Source organism: Eublepharis macularius, chromosome 10 (genome assembly GCF_028583425.1).
Source record: "Eublepharis macularius isolate TG4126 chromosome 10, MPM_Emac_v1.0, whole genome shotgun sequence".
Classification (NCBI taxonomy): Eukaryota; Metazoa; Chordata; class Lepidosauria; order Squamata; family Eublepharidae; genus Eublepharis; species Eublepharis macularius.
In genome coordinates, this window is record NC_072799.1 from 83,212,544 (window position 1) to 83,232,448 (window position 19,905).

Here is a 19,905-nt window from a genome sequence, read left to right on the forward strand (position 1 = left end):
TGGGGAAAAATTAGAAGGTGAAGACTTGGGACAAAAATGCTGCATGATTTTTGTCAGACGTTCACAACTGAGCATTCATTCATTCATTCATTCATTCATTCATTCGTTCATTCATTCATTCATTCACAACTGAGGATGCTTTAGGAAGTGGCTGCCCTATTTCTGCTGACATATACCAGAGTTTGTCAACAATTCTTGGTCACTTATCCAGAAGACAGGACGGATGACAGAGTTCTTAAGCAGCTTATCCCGATGTCCTGCAATGAAAGGAGCTATTTCTAAATGGATGCTCTTTGTGAGCTTACGGGTGATACCTTTGGGATTCTTCAGAAGCACTTCTTGCCCCAGTGAGATGGAGGAAAGCCAGGATGTGCCCTTTGCTTTGCAGGAGAGATGTTTTATTGAAGAGGGGCCAGCATGGTGTGGTGGTTAGGGGGTCCAAAGAGAATCTGGGAGGATGCAGGCTCGAATCCCCGCTCTGCCATGGAGGCTTGCTGGGTGACGTTGGGCCAGTCACACTCTCTCAGCTTAACCTATCAGGGTTGTTGTGAGGTTAAATGGAAGGGGGGAGAATGATGTTATCCACTCCATTGGAGAGAAAGGTGGGGTAAAAACCAAGCAAATAAATAATAAATAAATGATCAATGGCTGGGACATATAACAAATGATGAAATAATGATCAAGCCATCCATGTTTTGGCTCAGCCACAGTTATATGTTCAGTGTTGATCTTGGCTTAGGTCCAAAAATGGTGGTCCACCAGCATAATATCAGTCATATGGCCATGACTGCATGCAGCCTAGCTGCTTAAGCAGGGGGCCGTGCATTGCCTCTCAAGAAGGCAGACGGGTCTCGGCCACGGGGTGGAGCCGGCAGCCCAGTCAGGTGGCTCCACTCTCCCGGCTTCAGTTGCTCCAAATGCTCGGCCCACCCTCCTCACCCTGTTTTTGGTGCAGGATTAGCCGGCTGCTGTATTCAGAGCCAGGTAGGAATTTTTTCCCCTTTTCCTCTAATTGGCCGTGGGATAAGGGGTTTTTCTCCTACCTTGCACCATGACTTGAGTGAAGGAAATTGGCTTTGGGTGGTGGTGGTGCTTGTTAGTGGTGTCACTGGCGGGATAGAGTTTGGTGAAAGGCAGCGGGCCGGTGAGAGCCTTGGTGCTTCCCTATTGGTGGGGAAGAGGGGTCTTCTAGGTGCGGCTGGTACAGCTTGTGACGGCTGCCAGGACGCGTGGGCAGACTGCCTGGGGAACCCCATGTGCAAGTCCTTCCCTCACAGCTGTATGGCTGAGGCTTAGGAGCTTGAAAGGGGGGAACCGATTTGCCTGGCCGGCCGGGTTTCCTAGCCATCCTCAGGGAGGGCTCGCATCCGGGGCTTCGGGGCTCGCCCAAACAGGTCAAGGCGGAGGTCCAGGGGTGACCCCGTGGCTTGACCTGTACCGCTTTTACCCTTGCTGCAGTTATGGGTTGATGTTTAATGTTGAGGTTAATTTAATAAAGTGGCCCTTAGATCCAACATCAGTGTCTGTCTCTTTATTCCAACTTGTGGGCAATTCTGACAGAACAGAACTACTGTTGGCGCAGAAGAAAAGGACAATCGTTGCTTATTTCCCCCTTTCACTGCAGCTCCTCAGCTTTGCCCCCATGCTGTTCCTGGCAGTTTTTTGACTGCCTTGGGGGGCATCCGCAAGAGGGGGAGGCAGGGAAGTCCTACTCTGCCAGCTTTACTCTATTGATGGTGCTTTGGATCCAATCTTCTCATTTCAGTTTTCCAAATCATGCTTATTCTAGTAGAAAAGAGCAAGAGTCCAGTAGCACCTATAAGACTAACAAAATTTGTGCTAGGGTATGAGCTTTCGTGAGCCACAGTTCACTTCTTCAGATACCCGAAAGCTCCTACCCTACCATAAATGTTGTTAGACTTATAGGTACTGCTATACTCTTGCTCTTTTCTACTGCTACAGACAGTAGTTTCCAAGTTTATTGATTACGGTCTGCGACCAGCATAAGCAAGACATTAAAACAGTTTAAAAGTTCATAAATAGCTATACAAATATAAAAGTAGAAGTAAAACATGCCATAGGTTAATTATTTACAGTTAGAGCACATTCAGACTGCCGTATGCAATTTACGGTACTTACGGACCTGGGCACAAAATCTCAAACCGACAGTAGTAACACGGCTACCCATCTTGATCTATGCTTATTCTAATTAGTCAGGCATCGCCTGCCCCACTGCATATGTATAGCCAGTTAGAATAAATACATCAGAATCCTTGGGTATCCAAACTAGTCTCTTCTTGAGTTTTGTAAGCCCTTTTAAAAGACAAAATAGAAAATGACTCTCAACAATTCTTTGGAATAAAGTTCCTCCCAATATCAGACTTTCACATAAAGCATTTTGGCAAATGACAGCATTTTTACTATATATTGTAATTTGCACATAAAATAGTTGCAGCTGGGATCTGTATTTCCTCACCTCTAAATGTTTCAGACATTTTTAAAGAAGAGAAGTGGAATAAAGTCTTCTCTTCTGTGCCTCTGGGGAGAAGTTAGAGTTTTTACTTTGCCTGCTTAAAGTAATTGTGAATTGTCTGCTAAAGCTGACAGAAAATGGGATACAGCGGATTAGCAGGAAATAGGTTAGGAATGGGTAATATTGCCGAGTCAAGAGATCACTTTGCTTCTTAGGTAGGAAATGTTGCATATTATGGCAGAATGCTTCAAAAACATCCCATGATTAAAATGCAGCAAAAAGTTGGAAAGACTTTTAAGTGCAAGTTTCAGCTCCATCCTTATTTTACACTCATTCATTAACTCATTCATTCATAGTCTACCTTACTCCAAGGAGATCCAAGGAGGATTACATAGTGCAAGTGAAATTCAATATAATCATCATCCAGGACGCTCACTGAGTAAAATGATGGTGATGATGATAACAACAATATTCGATTTATATACTGCCCTTCAGAACAACAATGCCCACTCAGAGTGGTTTACAAAGTATGTCATTATTATCCCCACAACAATAATCACCCTGTAGGGTGAGTGGGGCTGAGAGAGCTCTGAGAGAGCTGTGACTGACCCAAAGTACCCAGCTGGCTTCAAGTGGAGGAGTGGGGAATCAAACCTGGTTTCTCCAGATTAGAGTCCTGCCGCTCTTAACCACTACACCAAACTGGCTCTCAAATACAATAATGAACAACAGTTAGGATATTCGGTGAGCAGATACAATAGGGTATTGTATCGGAAAATTTGAAAGCAAGTATAAAGCTGAGGACAGAGATGAAATCTTTCTGAAACAAAGTCTAACTAGTTCACATGGCATGTTTAGCCCTTACAGGGCTGCCAAGGAGTATGTGGAGACACTGTTGTCTTGCACTGCTGGACATCTGGACCTGCCTTTAGCCACAGCATGCATCTCTCTTACAGACTGTGAACTGGTGCAATCCTACAAACCTCTAGGTGGGGGTGCAACAAGTAGCATCAGGCAGGATGAGGGCCACTATGAGAACCATGCCAAGATTCTCAACGAGGCACGCAACATTGCTGCTGGCACTGAGAGTCAATTACTGGGGTTGGTAGGCAAGGATACTTTCACAGGATACTTGGTGACCAATGGAGGCAAAAAATCCAGGCAGCGGCAGTGAAAGTGGGCCTCACGTGCATTTTATAGCATGGCCCACAAACTTCATCTCCTGGTGAAGAACATGCTGGGGTCTGGTTTCTTCTGAGCTACTCAGACCGGATGCTGTAACTCTTGAGTTCCAGTGTCTCATACTGAGATGTTGGCATATCGTGGGTCACTTCTCATGGGTCATGCAGCTTGAAATATACTCACCGACAGCACCCGAAGCAAGTCTTGGCAGGCTTGCTGAAGCATTGCCTGCTCAACAATGTTAGGACCCATGGCATGCTTGAGCGTTTGATGCAGCATGTTCTTGTCTGACTCAGCTACTCCGAGTCTGGTCATTCATCCAATCCAGATGCTTCCAAGAAGGATTGCCTCCTCCCTGGACCCCAGTGGAGAAGGTGCAAACCTTGTTCCAGCTGTGCACACACTCAGGAGAAGGCTACATGAGGGCATCAAGTCCCGCCTGCAACTGCTCACTGCAAAGGAGTCCTACATGTTGGCCACCATGTGAAACCCGCGCATCAAGGGCAGCATTGTCAAGCAGGCCAGGAAGCTCACCAGCTTGAAAGACCAGCTCCCTTGGCGGGTGCAGCATACTCAGGCTGAGAGGGGCATCCTGCCAGTGGAGGGATGGAGGGGGAGACCAGCGCTGCTGTTCCCCAGACCTCCCCTCTTGGCAGGGGCTCAAAATATCTCCATATGGAGCAAACCAGGGCTTTTTTTCAGCTGGAACGCGGTGGAACGGAGTTCCGGAACCTCTTGAAAATGGTCACATGGCTGGTGGCCCCGCCCCCTGATCTCCAGACAGAGGGGAGTTGAGATTGCCCTCCGCGCTGCAGAGCGGCGCGGAGGGCAATCTCAACTCTTCTCTGTCTGGAGAGCAGGGGGCGGGGCCACCAGCCATGTGACCATTTTCTCCGAGGGCAACCCACTGAGTTCCACCACCTCTTTTCCCAGAAAAAAAGCCCTGGAGCAGACACAATGAGGAACTCTCTCCCCCCCCCCCAGTTTTTGCATGGGGTTGGGGGAAGCTTGGGAGAAAGGCAGGAGCTCCCCCTCTGGCAGCAGCTTTCAGAGTCCATTTGGGCTCTCCTTTTTTAAACAGAAGCTATCCCCAAATCTGCTGTATAACTGCGTGGAGCACAGGGTGGCTCTGCTGTGAACTTGTAAAAGAAGTAATGTTAGAGTAACGCTTTATCTGAGACTGTTTTGATGCAACTTGTGTACTCAGTGACGGCACCAGCTCTTCTCCAGCTTGTCATGGAGACCATCCCAGCATTTTGACAAAAGAAAGAAAAAAGCAAATGCAAGCCACGATCAGTGGTGCCCCTTCTAATTTCTTTGCATCGATCTTTTGATGATTGGCATAATTCTGTATGTACAAGTTTTAAATCCTCTAAGGCATCCATGATTTTTACCACTGGATTGTTCTCCGTCTATGGCCGACAACTCTGTATTGTCTTTTATTGTTCGCTGTAAAAAAAAGTGACATTGACTATAACCTTCTAAGTGTAATCCCTTAAGCCTTTTGTAGATGATAATAGAGTCATCTTGAGGGTTAACGTTGCTGCCTTTTCCCCCTCGACTGCACAATTTACTCAGATGCAGAGAACACTTGATATTGAGAAAAAGCAGTCTCCGGTGACACATGTTCAGGAATATTACAGTGATGGGAAGAGGCAGTTGTGTTGTGTCACCAAATGTATAATCAAGCCCTCAAGAATCTAGAGTTTGTTCTAATGTGTGTTAATGTTAGTTTTTCCTTCTGGCGTTAGCTATATTTGATCATCTGTGCAGCCATATGATTTGTCCACTGCGGAACACTCACAGTTTTACCGTCTGCCTTCGGAAAAAAAACTGCTCAAGGGTGTATCTTGTAAACATTTATGCAGTCAACACTTGCTGCCTAGCTTGCTAAGTAGTAGAGGCACAGGAAAGAGTCAGACAACTATTTTAAGACAGCGATGCTCCTTGTTTCTGAGACCAGATATTAGGAACACTCAGGCCTTTTTTTCTGGGAAAAGAGGTGGTGGAACTCAGTGGGTTGCCCTCGGAGAAAATGGTCACATGGCTGGTGGCCCCGCCCCCTGATCTCCAGACAGAGGGGAGTTGAGATGGCCCTCCGCGCCGCTCTGCGGCGCGGAGGGCCATCTCAACTCCCCTCTGTCTGGAGATCAGGGGGCGGGGCCACCAGCCATGTGACCATTTTCAAGAGGTTCCAGAACTCCGTTTCACTGCGTTCCAGCTGAAAAAAAGCCCTGGGAACACTTATATATCTGGATGTTAGGAGGTTTCAAAGAACTTCTCTTTAAATACTCAACGTTTGTGTATTTTGCTTTTGAATTTATCCATAGTTGCTTCCACACAGAAGTTTTGCTCTACGTTCCTCTCCCCCCGAGCCACCCCCAACTTGCAGCAGGGACTTCCATATGACATGGTCATGCAGTCATTCACCTTCCAGGTTTTCCTTAGCTTCTTGGTATTTTGTACCAAACCTACTTTGGTATGATCTTTTGAGAAACGTTGTATTCAAAGCAGGGCCGAATCCACATTACCTCCGCGCGGCGCTAAATGTCCGCGAAACACCCGGAAGTATAGCGTCTTTCAAGCGCGATTTCTGAAATCGCGCTTGAAAGACTCTATACTTCCTGGTGTTTCGCGGACATTTAGCGCAACACCGGGACGCGCGAAGGTAATGTGGATTCGGCCCAGGTTTGGGATCCAAGTGGACAGAAATGAGTAGACTACTGCACCTTGCCTCCCTCCTCTGGCACCATTTCTTCCCTATTTCCCCTTAGGCCCTCCATTCCATACCAGCACTGGCTTTTTGATTTTTTTTTTTTAAATTGATAGTGGATATATTGCTATAGTGTCCTGGTGATATGGTGGAGATTGCCCTCAAGTCATAGCTGATTTAGGGCAACCCCTGGCAGGGCTATCATGGCAAGGGACTAACAGAGGTGGTTTGCCATTGCCTGCCTCTGCAGTCCTGGTCTTCACTGGAGGTATCCTGTCCAATTACTAACCAAGACTGAACCTGCCTAGCTTGATGAGATCAGGCTCAACTGGGCTATCCAGGTAAGGGCAAATGAAATGAAACCCTGCTCTCAGGTCATAGCCGACTTATGGTGAACGCCCCCCCCCCCACACACAAAGTGAAGCTTTCATGGCAAGAGACTAACAGAGGTGGTTTGCCCTTGCCTGCCTCTGCAACCCTGGTCTTCCTTGGAGGTCTCCCATCCAATTACTAACCAAGGCTGACCCTGCTTAGCTTCTGAGATCCGACAAGAACTGGCTCACCTGGGCTATCCAGTTCAGGGTGTTCTAGTGATATACCTACTACTAATTTTAAAAGAAGCTGTGCAGAGGATTGGTTGCCGTTGTGAATGCTTCTTCATTTTTAGTGACTCTGAAGGCAGGGCAGTGGGAATCACTGCCATATGGAAGGAACCCAACAATATGTCTTTAAACTCTGCCAGGCATTTTGCTCCCTCCTTGAAAATCTCTGCACATATACACACACCTCATCCTCCTTTGAAACCTGAAATGGCATTCCTATACAGATACGAGTCCAGATTCAACCAATGGAAAAGTGCCCCCCTTTAGAGCAGTGTAAATTGGAAAGAAATCCAAGTGCCGACCAAGCATGGACAGTGGTTGTTTATTCTCAATGAAATGGATGCTTGGATGGCGCATGTGAATGTTGGTCCTGCTGGCTGCCTGTTGACAGTACCCACATCTGGGGGAAGAGTGGAGGGGATAGGGGCAGGGCTTTTTTCTGGGAAAAGAGGTGGTGGAACTCAGTGGGTTGCCCTCGGAGAAAATGGTCACATGGCTGGTGGCCCCGCCCCCTGATCTCCAGACAGAGGGGAGTTGAGATTGCCCTCTGTGCCGTTCCCGCGGTGCGTAGGGCAATCTCAACTCCCCTCTGTCTGGAGATCAGGGGGCGGGGCCACCAGCCATGTGACCATTTTCATGAGGTTCCGAAACTCCCCTCTGTCTGGAGATCAGGGGGCGGGGCCACCAGCCATGTGACCATTTTCTTGCTGGCTGCCTGTTTACAGTACCCACATCTGTCCTCAGTCACTCTGTTGCTTAAGACATGCAGAGAAACCATTTTGGTCCGGGGACTCTGTATTGGTAGTCCTGCCTATTGTGACTGTATGAGACTCTTTCCTTCCAAATAATGCACTTCTTTTTTCTTACTCTAAAACTTGTTTTCTCATTTCAATTTCTATTATTCCCTACCTCTCAGATGGCACACAAAAAAGAAAAAAAAAATACATGTGCTAAGACAGTGTTGGTGGATGCAGCAGTTTGCAGCGCTGTCTCAAGTATTGGATATCAATATTGCTTGTAGAGAACTAAGACATTTATACTTTTAAATTACATCAACTTGTCACTTTGTACAACTGAATATGCTAACTATGTTATAAATGATGCATTCTATGTTGTTAAAGGCGGAAGAGGAGGATTTGTTTTGATCAGAGTGTTAATATTTCATATAATTCACCCCCAATTTCTATTGTTTTCCATTACAACCTTCTTGGGAAAGCACATTTTTGCCCATGGATTCTAACATTATGTACATTTTACATCTCAACTATTTTGGATTTTTTTTTGGTCAAATTCTAGTTGTGGTGTTAATAAATTAAAATTTAATTTTAAAAAAAATCTACTACTACCCTAGCCAAAATCCATCCCAACAGAAGTAGAAGACAGATCTTGTTCTAGCTGGAGGAAGAGCTGAGAGGGTAGGGGCAGGGCTTTTTTTCTGGGAAAAGAGGTGGTGGACCTCAGTGGGTTGCCCTTGGAGAAAATGGTCACATGGCCAGTGGCCCCGCCCCCTGATCTCCAGACAGAAGGGAGTTTAGATTGCCATATGGTGCGGAGGGCAATCTAAACTCCCCTCTGTCTGGAGATCAGGGGGCGGGGCCACCGGCCATGTGACCATTTTCAAGAGGTTCTAGAACTCTGTTCCACCACGTTCCTGCAGAAAAAAAGCTCTGGGTAGGGATAATAATATTCTTCTTACATAGGCCAGAGACTAACACTGCAATCCTAAGAAGAGTTACTCTAGTCTAAGCCCATTGAAGTCAATGAGCTTAGAGTGGAGTAACTTTGCTTAGGATTGCACTGTAAGAGTCTCTCTACATGTGACACTTTGGCGTGTATTTGTCAAGTGTAGGGAGATGCCATGTTAGCCAGGAAGCGTCGTTTTAAAAGACAAAGCCTGCAGAGATCGCTCCTCCGAGGGTTTGTTAATTTCATCTTTACCTCCCCGAAGGCTCTGTCAATTTCACCTCTCCAGTCTAAAACTGTGTGGGATTGCAACCAGAGGGCAGCCAGGAATGGAAATGGGCTGGAGCTGCCTTCCAGAGCCAGGCTTGGACCTGGAGAGGTTGTAATGGGCTGAAGTTTCCCTTCTGGTATTTCACAGCCCCTTTACACAGATCCAGTGTATAGCAAAGCCTTTGCCCTGCCACCAGCTGTGTCTTTTTAAATGACCCTTCCCAGCTAACATTGCATCTCTCAACACATGTTTTAAGGAATATCTGAAGCTCAACCCCAGCTACAATTTTTTTTGAAAAGTAGACTTGTATACATGACATGAAAGTTTCCATTAAAAGGCTCTTTTTCTCTATAGAAAAATATCTGATTTGTTTCTTTAAAAAAAATCAGTGACTGTTGCTGCCCTGCCAAAAAGGTAGTGCCTTTTTGGCCCAGCCAAAATTCCCATTTGATGAATCTATATATAAGCTTTTATAAAAGGTCTCCAACTATCTAAAAATAAATCGATATGCAATTGTTGTCTATATGTGATACATTCAAATATTGATAAGTTTATAAGGTCTGCAATCCAATGAGTTATGGGAAGAGGGATTTTGTCTTTCCAATGTTGCAACAGAAATCTTTTAGCACGGGGAGGATCCATTTATGTTGGTTAAGTTACATGAGACAAGTAAATAATTTAAAATTACATAAACATCCTCAAAAATATTCTAAGTCTTCTAATATAAAATTAATATCAGTAATGCCTTCCTCCCAGAAGGATGGAGTAACTGGTCAAGTCCAGAGCATATGCTTAAAAGATTCATCTTTTAAACTACAATAACAACTGGACATTGTACTTAATCCTTTACTTAAAAAGTGCTGAGGTGCCCAATATCCTCTAAACATAATTTTTTGCTGAATTAGTCGCAGATTGAGATCCATAGCGGCAACGGGTATAAGGCTTAAAACCATGTACCATCGTTTTGGCAGAATTGGACAATCTAGTTCACTATTCCATTCATCTTTGACACTCTGCATATCATATTTATTAACTATCATCAAATATTTATAAACAAATATTGTTTTCTGTGTTGATTCAATAAGAGTTTCTGGAGTGAGAGAAATTTTGAAACATGCAGAGCTGCAGGGCCATAATCGAAGACTCACAGATGTTGCAATTGTAAATATTGCCGTTCAGCAATGTTGTAATATTAATAATTTAAAGCATTGAAATACACAGAGACCCCTTTGTTTGTTATAGGTATAAAGAGACCCCTTTGTTTGTTACGGGTATTCCCCATAACTGAGGAAATGCCCCTCCCAAAAACATGGCAGCTGAACTGAGGGAATAAGTCCAGCTACAGTCCTGCATTAGCACACGCTTTGCATGACAATTCTTTCCGTTTAGCCGTCTTTCAAAAAAGGCATAGGTGAAGCTGAGAGAACATAAGTTATGCTAAATAGCTGCATTGCTCAAATGTTGATATGAGCAATTAACATAATTCAGTTTTAAATCCCCGTTTTTAAAAGTTATGAGTTGATTTACATTTACTTGCATATTCTAAACATTATTTAGTCCTAACGGCTGAAGTTGTCATTTAAGACTCCTGTACCTTTTGATTTCAGCACTTTAACATAACCAATCATGTACCATGCCTTGATCTTCCCAGCAAAATTCAATTTGTACCAAAGCTCTCAAGGTAATAAACCGAGGGTATTAGCATACCTAATGCTTGGACCACATAAAATAAATATAAATTTTAAGTATGACTGATACTTTAATGACAATTATTTTGTATGTATGTTGTTACATTGACTGCAATGAAAGAAACGGGGCAGGAGAATGGTGCTTTGTATTCTGTGGCAATGCAAAACAATATTAAGTTTCAACAGCTAGACACATTAGGAGTGGATAGTGTAAATAATGCAGTGCTGAAAATTTGAAAATGGGAAATAAACCAGGCAAGCAAAATAAATAGGATATTACAAGCCAGAAAGAAAATGGACATTCCAGATAGGTGAACAGAAAGATGTTCGGCTTGGAACGCTGCGGGGGGGGGGGGGGGCGGGGGGGGGGGCGGGTTGAATCATAGAATCATAGATTTGGAAGGGGTCTTACAGACCATCTAGTCCACCCCATGCCCAATTCAGGAATAGCGTAAAGTATTCCCAACAAGTATTTATCCAGCAGTTCCATGAAAACTGCCAATGAGAGATAACCTACCACATCCCTAGGCAACTGATTCCACTGCTGGATTATTCTTAACATGAAGAAGTTTCTCCTAACGTCCAGCAAGTACCTTCCCTCCAGTAGTTTGAACCCATTGTTTTGAGTCCTACCCTCTGCTACCAACAGGAACAGCTCCCTTCCCTCCTCTGACAGCCTTTTAAATACTTAAAGAGAGCAACCATGTCTCCCCTCAACCTCCTCCTCTGCAAATTAAACATTCCCAGGCCCCTCAGTCTTTCCTTGTAGGGCTTGGTCTCCTGGCCCCTGATCATCCTGGCTGCTCTCCTCTGTACCTATTCGAATTTGTCCACATCCTTTTTTAAGTGAGACCTCCAGAACTGTACACAATACTCCAGGTGGGGCCTGACCAATGTGGTATATAGTGGGACAATGACATCCTGTGATTTGGATGTTATGCCTTTGTTGACACACTCCAAGATTACATTTGCCTTTTTTGCTGCCATGTCACCCTCACTGCTCATATTTCGCTTCCTGTCCACCCATACCCCAAGCTCTTGTTCACCTACACTGCTACCCAGAAGAGTATTCCCCATCCAGTATACATGGTTTGCATTTTGGTTACCAACCTGGCACTTATCCTTGTTAAATCACATCCTATTCAAATCTGTCCACTTTCCCGCTGTATTCAGATCTTGCTGAATTCTCTATCTTGATGGGTCTTTGCTACTCCTCCCAATATAGTGTCATGTGCAAATTTAATGAGTAATCCCTTCATACTGTCCTCCAGATCATTTATAAAAATATTGAAGAGCATTGGGCCCGGAACTGACCCTTGTGGCACTCTACTGATCACCTTCCTCCAATAAGACATGATGCCGTTGACAACTAACCTTTGAGTTCAGTTATTCAACCAGTTCCCTATCCATCTACCCATCCTGGAGTCCAGTTCATACTCCTCCAGTTTACCCATTAGATCAGAATGAGGAACCTTATCAAAAGCTTTACAGAAATCCTGATAAACTACATAGACTGCATTCCCATGATCGAGGCTTTTTTTCTGGGAAAACAGGAGGTAGAACTCAGTGGGTTGCCAGCACAGGACCACACAATGACATCACTTTGGGTCATCTGGAACAAGGGGGGCAGTTTTTAAAAGTTTAAATTGCCCTAGGTGAAAATGGTCACATGTCTGGTGCCCCTGCCCCCTGATCTCCAGACAGAGGGGAGTTTAGATTGCCCTCTGTGCCAGTGGCGCAGAGGGCAATCTAAACTCCCCTCTGTCTGGAGATCAGGGGGTGGGGCCACCAGCCATGTGATTATTTTCAAGAGGTGCTGGAACTCCTTTCCACCACGTTCCAGCTGAAAAAAAGCCCTGCCCATGATCCAATAAGCCTGTCACTCTATCATAGAAGGAGATGAGGTTGGTCTGGCAGGACCTGTTGTGGACAAATCCATGCTGACTTTCCCATAGTGCCATGTTGTCCATCAGATGCTTGCAGATTGACCCCTTTAATATCTCCTCCAGTATCTTCCCTGAGACAGAGGTCAGGCTGACTGGTCTGCATCTCCCTAAATCATCCTTTTCCCCTTTCTTGAAGATTGAGATAACATTTGGCCTCCTCTAGTCTTTCGGCTCATCACATGTCCTCCAAGAGACCCAGAAGATAATCTGCAGGCTCTTCTGAAAGTTCTTAAGCACTCTCGGGGGCAGCCCATCTGGCCCAGGAGATTTGTATGCATCCAGTGCAGCTAAGTGCTTCTCAACAACTTCTCTGCCCATGTCAACCAGCAGCCCCCATGCCATGCCTTGCCTACTACCATCTCTAGGTGGGCCTGTTTTCTCTTTCAGGGAGAAAACTGAGGCAAAATAGGGTTTGAGCCTTTCTGCCTTCTCTCGGTTCTCTGTCAGAGTTTCTCCATTTTCACCCAGGAGTGAAAGTATCTCCCCCTTCACCTTCCATTTACTCCTCATGTATCTGAAGAATATCTTGTTCTTGTGGAGAGAGCCCCCCCCCCCCGGCCAGTCTCAGCTCCTTCTAAGCATTGGTCTTTCTGATGGCTATGCTACAGTGCCTAGCTACCCACAGCTACTCTTCTTTAGATGCATTTTCTTCCCTCCATTTCTTGAACATCTTTTTCTTCCTTAGCTCACCACACAGGTCTCTGTTCACCCACATTGGCTTCTTAGATCCTCTACCTCATTTTCATCTTACTAGAATGACGATGGCTTGAGCCTGCAAGAGTTCTTCCTTTAGGAGAGCCCACCCTTCACTCGCCCTTCGCTTCCAGCATTCCTGTCCATGGAATAACTCTCATCACATCTCTGTTCATTAAAGCTTGCCCTACTAAAATCTAAAATCCACGTTTGGCTACAAACTCCCTTGGTACCACACAGCAAAAGAAATTTTAGGAGGACATGATCATTTCTCCCTAAGGTTCTCACCACCTTTTCAACATCAACCATTTCTTGTTGATTAATGTCAAGTCCAGTATAGCCAAGCCCCTTGTTGCTTTCTGCACCATTTTTGAGAAAGGAAGTTGTCAGCCAGGCAGTTCAGGAAGTTGTGTGAACCAGGACGTGTAGCAGAGTTGGTCTACTGCCACAGATCAGGAAAGTTGAAGTCTCCCAGAACTACAAGGTTGTGTTTCTTGGATACCCTGTGAAGCTGCTCGCAGAGAGCAGAATCAACCTCATCTCCTTGGTCAGGTGTTCTGTAGCAGACCCCAACCACAATACTGGTTGTCCTTCCCTCCCTTTTATTCACCCAGACACTTTCCACGGGGCTGTCACTCTCCTCTTCCAGTATTTCCTGACAATCAAGCCCTTTCCTCATATACAGCTCCACTCCACCTCCTCTATGATACTTCTGTTCTTCTGGAATAACTCATACACATCCACTACTGCATTCCAGTCATGGGAATCATCCCACCATGTCTCTGTAATGCCTAGTAAGTCATATCTTTCCATCTGCATTAGTAGATAAAGTTCCTCCTTTTTATTGCCCAAATTTTGGGCATTAATATATAGGCACAGGAACCCTTGCAACATTCCCCCCTTCCCAGGTAGACCTCTGCTGTTTGCTCTCCTTCTTCCCTGAGTTTCCAGTCCCAGTTGTCTCCATTCTCCTGAGACGTCAGTTTAAATCTCCACACGTCCCTTCCAAACACATTCTTCCATGTCCTTGACAGGTGAAGTCCATTGGGTGCAAGTAAGAAAACATAGTCCATGGCTCCAGAATCCAAATCACTCCTTCTGGAACCATGAAGAGAACCAGAGGGTCGCCTCCATAATCTTCTGTTCCTATTACATTCCTTTTCCTCTGACCGACAGGATAGAAGAGAATACCACCTTTGCCCCCATTCCTTTCAGTTGCTTCCCAAGGACTTCATAGTCAACCTTAGTGTTTTTAATGGTGTTCCCAGCCGTGTCATTTGTTCCCATATGGACCAGCACAAATTGGGAATAGTCTGTTGTTTTGACTAGTTTGGCCACCCGGTCTGTTATATTCTTAATCTTTGCCCCTGGCAAGCAACACACCAACACATGGGGTCAGGCCTAGACGCACGATGCTCCATAACGCTCCACAGAGAGTCAGCAATCGCCACGGCTTTGCTTTTCCTTCTAATATTATTTGTTTGTATCTCCATGGTGTCCCTTCTTGCGACCCCCAAAGCTGGTTTTGCCACTAGGAAGAAGGAACCCATCCCACAGTTTCTTTGCATTTTGAAAATAAAAAAATCCCATTCAGCAAGGCAGAGCTGAGATACAGCGGAAGCATTAGCCAGTCAATTAATGCTTCATTGGGAACCTGGATAAGAGCACACTGAAGATACAAATATTTTAATGCCACACTTGTGTTCACACAGCTTATCTAGCCAGCTAGGGATGCTTATTGTGTAAGGAGGAAAATGGCATTGTTTAGGGTTGACTGCACAGGAAGGAAGGCTGTCAAGTCCGTACTGTGTTCAGCGCACCCAGGGAAGCTGCTTAAGATAGGTTGGCAAAGCACCTGGAAAATGACAGGTTCTCTCTGTGTGTGTTTTGCCTAATGCACCAGAGATATTGGTCCATAAGTAGGGCTGAGTGCATTTAGGGGACTGTGCATTACTTCTGCACATCATTTTTTCCTGTTTCATGTTTGCTACCTCTTTTGATGATGTTTGCAGTCAGCAATCCATTAAAATTTTCTCTCTCACTGTCTGATAAACTGAAATACACGGCTTGTTTCAGAATGAATGTCTTAGCAAATGCAAGAAACTAAGGTTTTTAAAAGTTCTCACTTCCTGTGTCTGACATGAAAAAGAATGGATTGTTTGTACTTTGAGGTTAAGAAAAAATACCAAAGAGAAGGGAAAAGCAGCATCTTGCACTTGTGCCTTCTTTCCTTGAATCACTTTGCCAATGGAGTTGGGTACCTGCCAAAAGCTGAAAGGGAAGGTGAGATATAGATTACGTTTGGTGAACTTGCACCCTTTCATCTTACTGAGAGCTTCTAAATGTCTCTTCCTCTAAGAACGGCAGAGAAAAACAGAACTTCCTTTTTTGGCTTTAAGCATTCAGGCCTTAATGGCATCGGAAACTGTCATTTGTCGCTACTCTCATAAGACATGTTTGCATGCCCACAACCAATACATTTCATACTAAGTAATTAGGTTTTAGTTATTTAACCAGTGAAATAACAACAGCAACACAAACCAGTATGGCATAGTAGTTTGGGTATCAGACTAGAATATGGGAGACCCACATTCGAATCCCACTTTGCCATAGAAGCTTGCTGGGTAAGCTTCAACCAGTCACACTCATTGAGCTTAACCTACCTCTCAGGGTTGTTGTAAAAATAAAATGTAGGAGAGAATGATGTTAGTGGCATTGGTTTCCCATTGGGAAAAAAGGTGGGTTAAAATGAAGCAAATAAAACCAAATAATCCAGTTTTTTTTCTAACTTCCGGCACTGACCAGCAATGCAACATGAGTTCACATTTCACATGAATTTGAATTTCTCCCTTCTAATCAGATGGTTGCAAGAAAGGGGCAAAGTGCACTCCCAGCCAATCACAAAGAGAGATGCCATTCTCCGTCCCCTCTCCTTCCCCCTTCCCCTCTCCTTGTCAACTAGAGAGAAACTTTTTTCCTTGTGAAAGTAGAAAAGCCTAATTTTGGAGGGGGGGGGGGGCGGCTGGCTCAGGGGCCATAGAATTCAAATTTTTGTCCAATTTGAATGAAACTTGGATGTTCTTTGAAAGACAGGCAGAAGACACTCTGCTGCAATTCTAGTGACATTTGTTTGAAAAACAATGACTCCAGCCCCCTCGGAAGTCCCCCCATAGGGAATAATGGAAGTGCAAAGATAGCAGGTGGGAGGATAGACCGGCAATGGAAGCTTTCCCCTCTTTCTGAAAGGAAACAAACAACAATCACAACAAGGAAGGAAGGTGAACACAGAGTTTTCAGTGGAGTGGTAATTTTTAAATTTTTAGTCACTGTAAGAGCTCTCCTGCTTGGCTGCTGACATTTTAGAAATCAGTAGAGATAAGTGTGGCTGCTCAGGGAGGGACCTCCTTATGTGCATGTGTGTGTGGCGGGGGGGAGTTCTGTAAAATCACCCCCTTTGTTCATTCTCTTTAAATTTCTTTAGGTTAGAGGTTCTTTAGATTTGAGGAAAGACTGTGTTCTGTGCTATTTTGGTGCCATAAAGGGCAGAAACGCCTGGCCCAGAGCTTCCAATTGGTCCCCCCTCCCCTCTCCCATTGGAAAGAACGGTCACGAAATCATGAGAAAGGAGCTGATGAATTTCAACCCTGATCCATCAACATCCCAATGGAAAACTACCCGGTCAAGTTAAACATTTCACTCAACTGCCCCAGACACAAAACCACGCCCCTAGAAATTATCACAAAACGACTCACAATCACTCATTCATTAGTTTTGCTGAATGTGTATGCCACATAATATACATCATAAAATAATCTGATTTGACACCCAATGTAATCCAAATGGTGTTGCCAAAATTCATAATTGCCTGATTCATGAATACATTGGCCCAATTCCTAATAATATATGAGGTGAGCGCTTTTTCCAACTGAAGTGTTCTTTGGCTCAGAATGATAACTGCAGTTCTCAGTGCTCCATGGCCTGGTCCATGACAGGTTTCATTTCTAGGGTAACTTAGCAGGAATACGTCACCGCATGAGGCTTTGGAGTTAGTTTTGACTGGGTTTTGTCATTCCCAAAAATGTCCTGAGTTAATGGATTACAGCAGACATGGACAATGGAAATACATCCAGGACTGGCTAAAGCTCGAGGCTTCCATGAAAAACTCTCCCCTCCATGGGACAAGTAGCTTCGAGGAAAGATGTTAAGCAGTTTGGCAGTGAGAAGAACATTTTGAATTGAGCCAGTAGAAGCTCATCTATCACTTCCTGAATCCTTTCCTCCCAAGACTTTTAGAGTTATTTATCTATTGGAATTATTCCTATCATTTAGGTTAGGTGAAAGGGAGACACTGGCCCAGAATCACCAAGTCAACTTCACGGTGGGGAGAGATTGAACCCAAGTCTCTGTAATCCAGCTCCACAACAACAACAACAACATTTGATTTATATACCACCCTTCAGGACAACTTAATGCCCTCTCAGAGCAGTTTACAAAGTGTGTTATTATCATCTTCACAACAATCACCCTGTGAGGTGGGTGGGGCCGAGAGAGCTCTGGGAGAGCTGTGACTGACCCCAGGTCACCCAGCTGGCTACAAGCAGAGAAGTGGGGAATCAAACTCAGCTCTTCAGATTAGAGTCCTGCTGCTCTTAACCACTACACAAAACTGGCTCCACTGGTTTGTGTGAGTTTCATGCTTTATATGCAGGCGTACATTTTTATAGACATTTGTATGGGAACGTGATGGAGTCAGGATACATATACCTCTTTTTTTGTCTTTCAGGTAATTCTTATCGCAGACCAAAAATAAAGGAATCTACTTTTACCTTCAAAATTGGGAACATCTTCCTCATTGTTACCAGTAATTACACAAGAATAAATGAATAGCATGGTCAGCCTTGTAACCATCTTTGTTATCTCATTCTGCCTTCATTGCCAAACATCATTGAAGGATTTAGAAACTCATCATGTTAGTAAGGAAAAAGTGACAGTCTGGCTGGGTATCTTTGACAGAATTATTTTAGGAAAAGAAGAAAAAGTAGGTAGCTTTGAAAACTCCCTTGCATTCTTTAAAGCTCACATTCTTCATTTCACCCTCTATCATCTTATTACCTGTGAGGTATGTTTCATACAAGAGACGTTTTTCATGTCTTTGTACCCTTCAGAATTATCTGTGAAACATGGCCAAGAGCAACTGTCAGGATTAGCATTATTGAGAATTGAACTTGATATCTCTTTTGGTGGAGATCCAGTGAGGAGGTCAAGGAAGGCGGACGCCCAGCGAGAGCTGAGAGACAGCACAGCTAATTTGCCGTAGTGGGAGAGATTTCCACCCGGCTATCTGCCCAGAATAAAAGGTCAGATCTTGAGTTTAGTCCATCTGCATTCCAAAGATTGCATGGGGGGGGGGGGGGCTTTAATGCTGAGACAGTGGTTTTAGACTTCGATCATAGAAAGTGCATTGGATTGTGAGCATGTGAGAGATTGTATTGATCTGTTGGTGAGTACATGTTCGTGGCTTGGTCCAGGTTTGTTTACTCAAGAAGTTGTACATGTCAGGAAACTAATGTGATGTAAAACATTTTTATTTATAGACAATTGTTAATTTGGTGGATTTCTAACCGGCTCCTGAGGAAGTGGATACGACATGAAACAAGCCATCTTTGCCGGCTGCTTGTAGGGCGAGGGGACCCTCCTGGGTCCTTATAACATCCTTGTGGTTCCACCTGTCATTGAGAGAAAGAGAACATTGAGAGACAAAGCATTTACGAGGAGACTTTGGTCTGGAATACGTGTTCTCACTCACCCGAGGGGAGGAGGAGGATGTGCTCCTGAGGGCACAGCTCCCTTCTCTGCTAATCAAAGAAACCACCTTCAGAAGAGGATTGTTTGTGGATTTGGCATTGTTTCCAACTCCCAAGACTTCATTGTTATGTTCATGTGGCAGTACTAGAGATGGGATTTTGTCACTTTAACTAGCTTTACGGTCGGATGTTAAACTTATTGTTGTTGTACTTGATTGGTTATTGTTTAATTTTCATATTTAGAAGTGCACAAGTAGATATAAACACTTTTGTATTGAACTATTCCTTAGTACATGAATTGAAATTTATGTTTTCTGATTGTGGGTCTTTATACTATTCCCTAGGAACTTTTTTGGCTACTTTGGTTCATTTTCCCTGGGGAACGCCTCTCTGGTTTGCATTGTGAGACAGAGGTGTTAGCATTCAGGTCTGATTGTAGACTCTGGGATGCATGGGCATACTTGATAACATCTTACATCCACATTAAAAGAGCAAAATGGTGAACAACATGGACTTTTGCATTAGGTTGACAGCTGTTGCTGGACTATCTTAGACTAGCTTGATACCATGCTTCACTATGACATTTAACTACTTTAAATCCAGTTATAATACTTATAGGTATGTAACATTTTTGGTGGGTTTTTTTCCATTGGCAACCCTAGTGAACTTTTAGGGGAAGACTGGGAGGTAAATTTTACCTCAGGACGCATATAGCAACTGCATACTGTTTAGAATGTGGCGGGGCGGGGGGGGTGAGACCAATTAGGCGGCATATGCAAATGACCTTGAAAGGGTAAAGTACCTGAGCTGGCAGTGGGTGGGTGCTCAAGCAGACAGCAGCCTGCCAGCC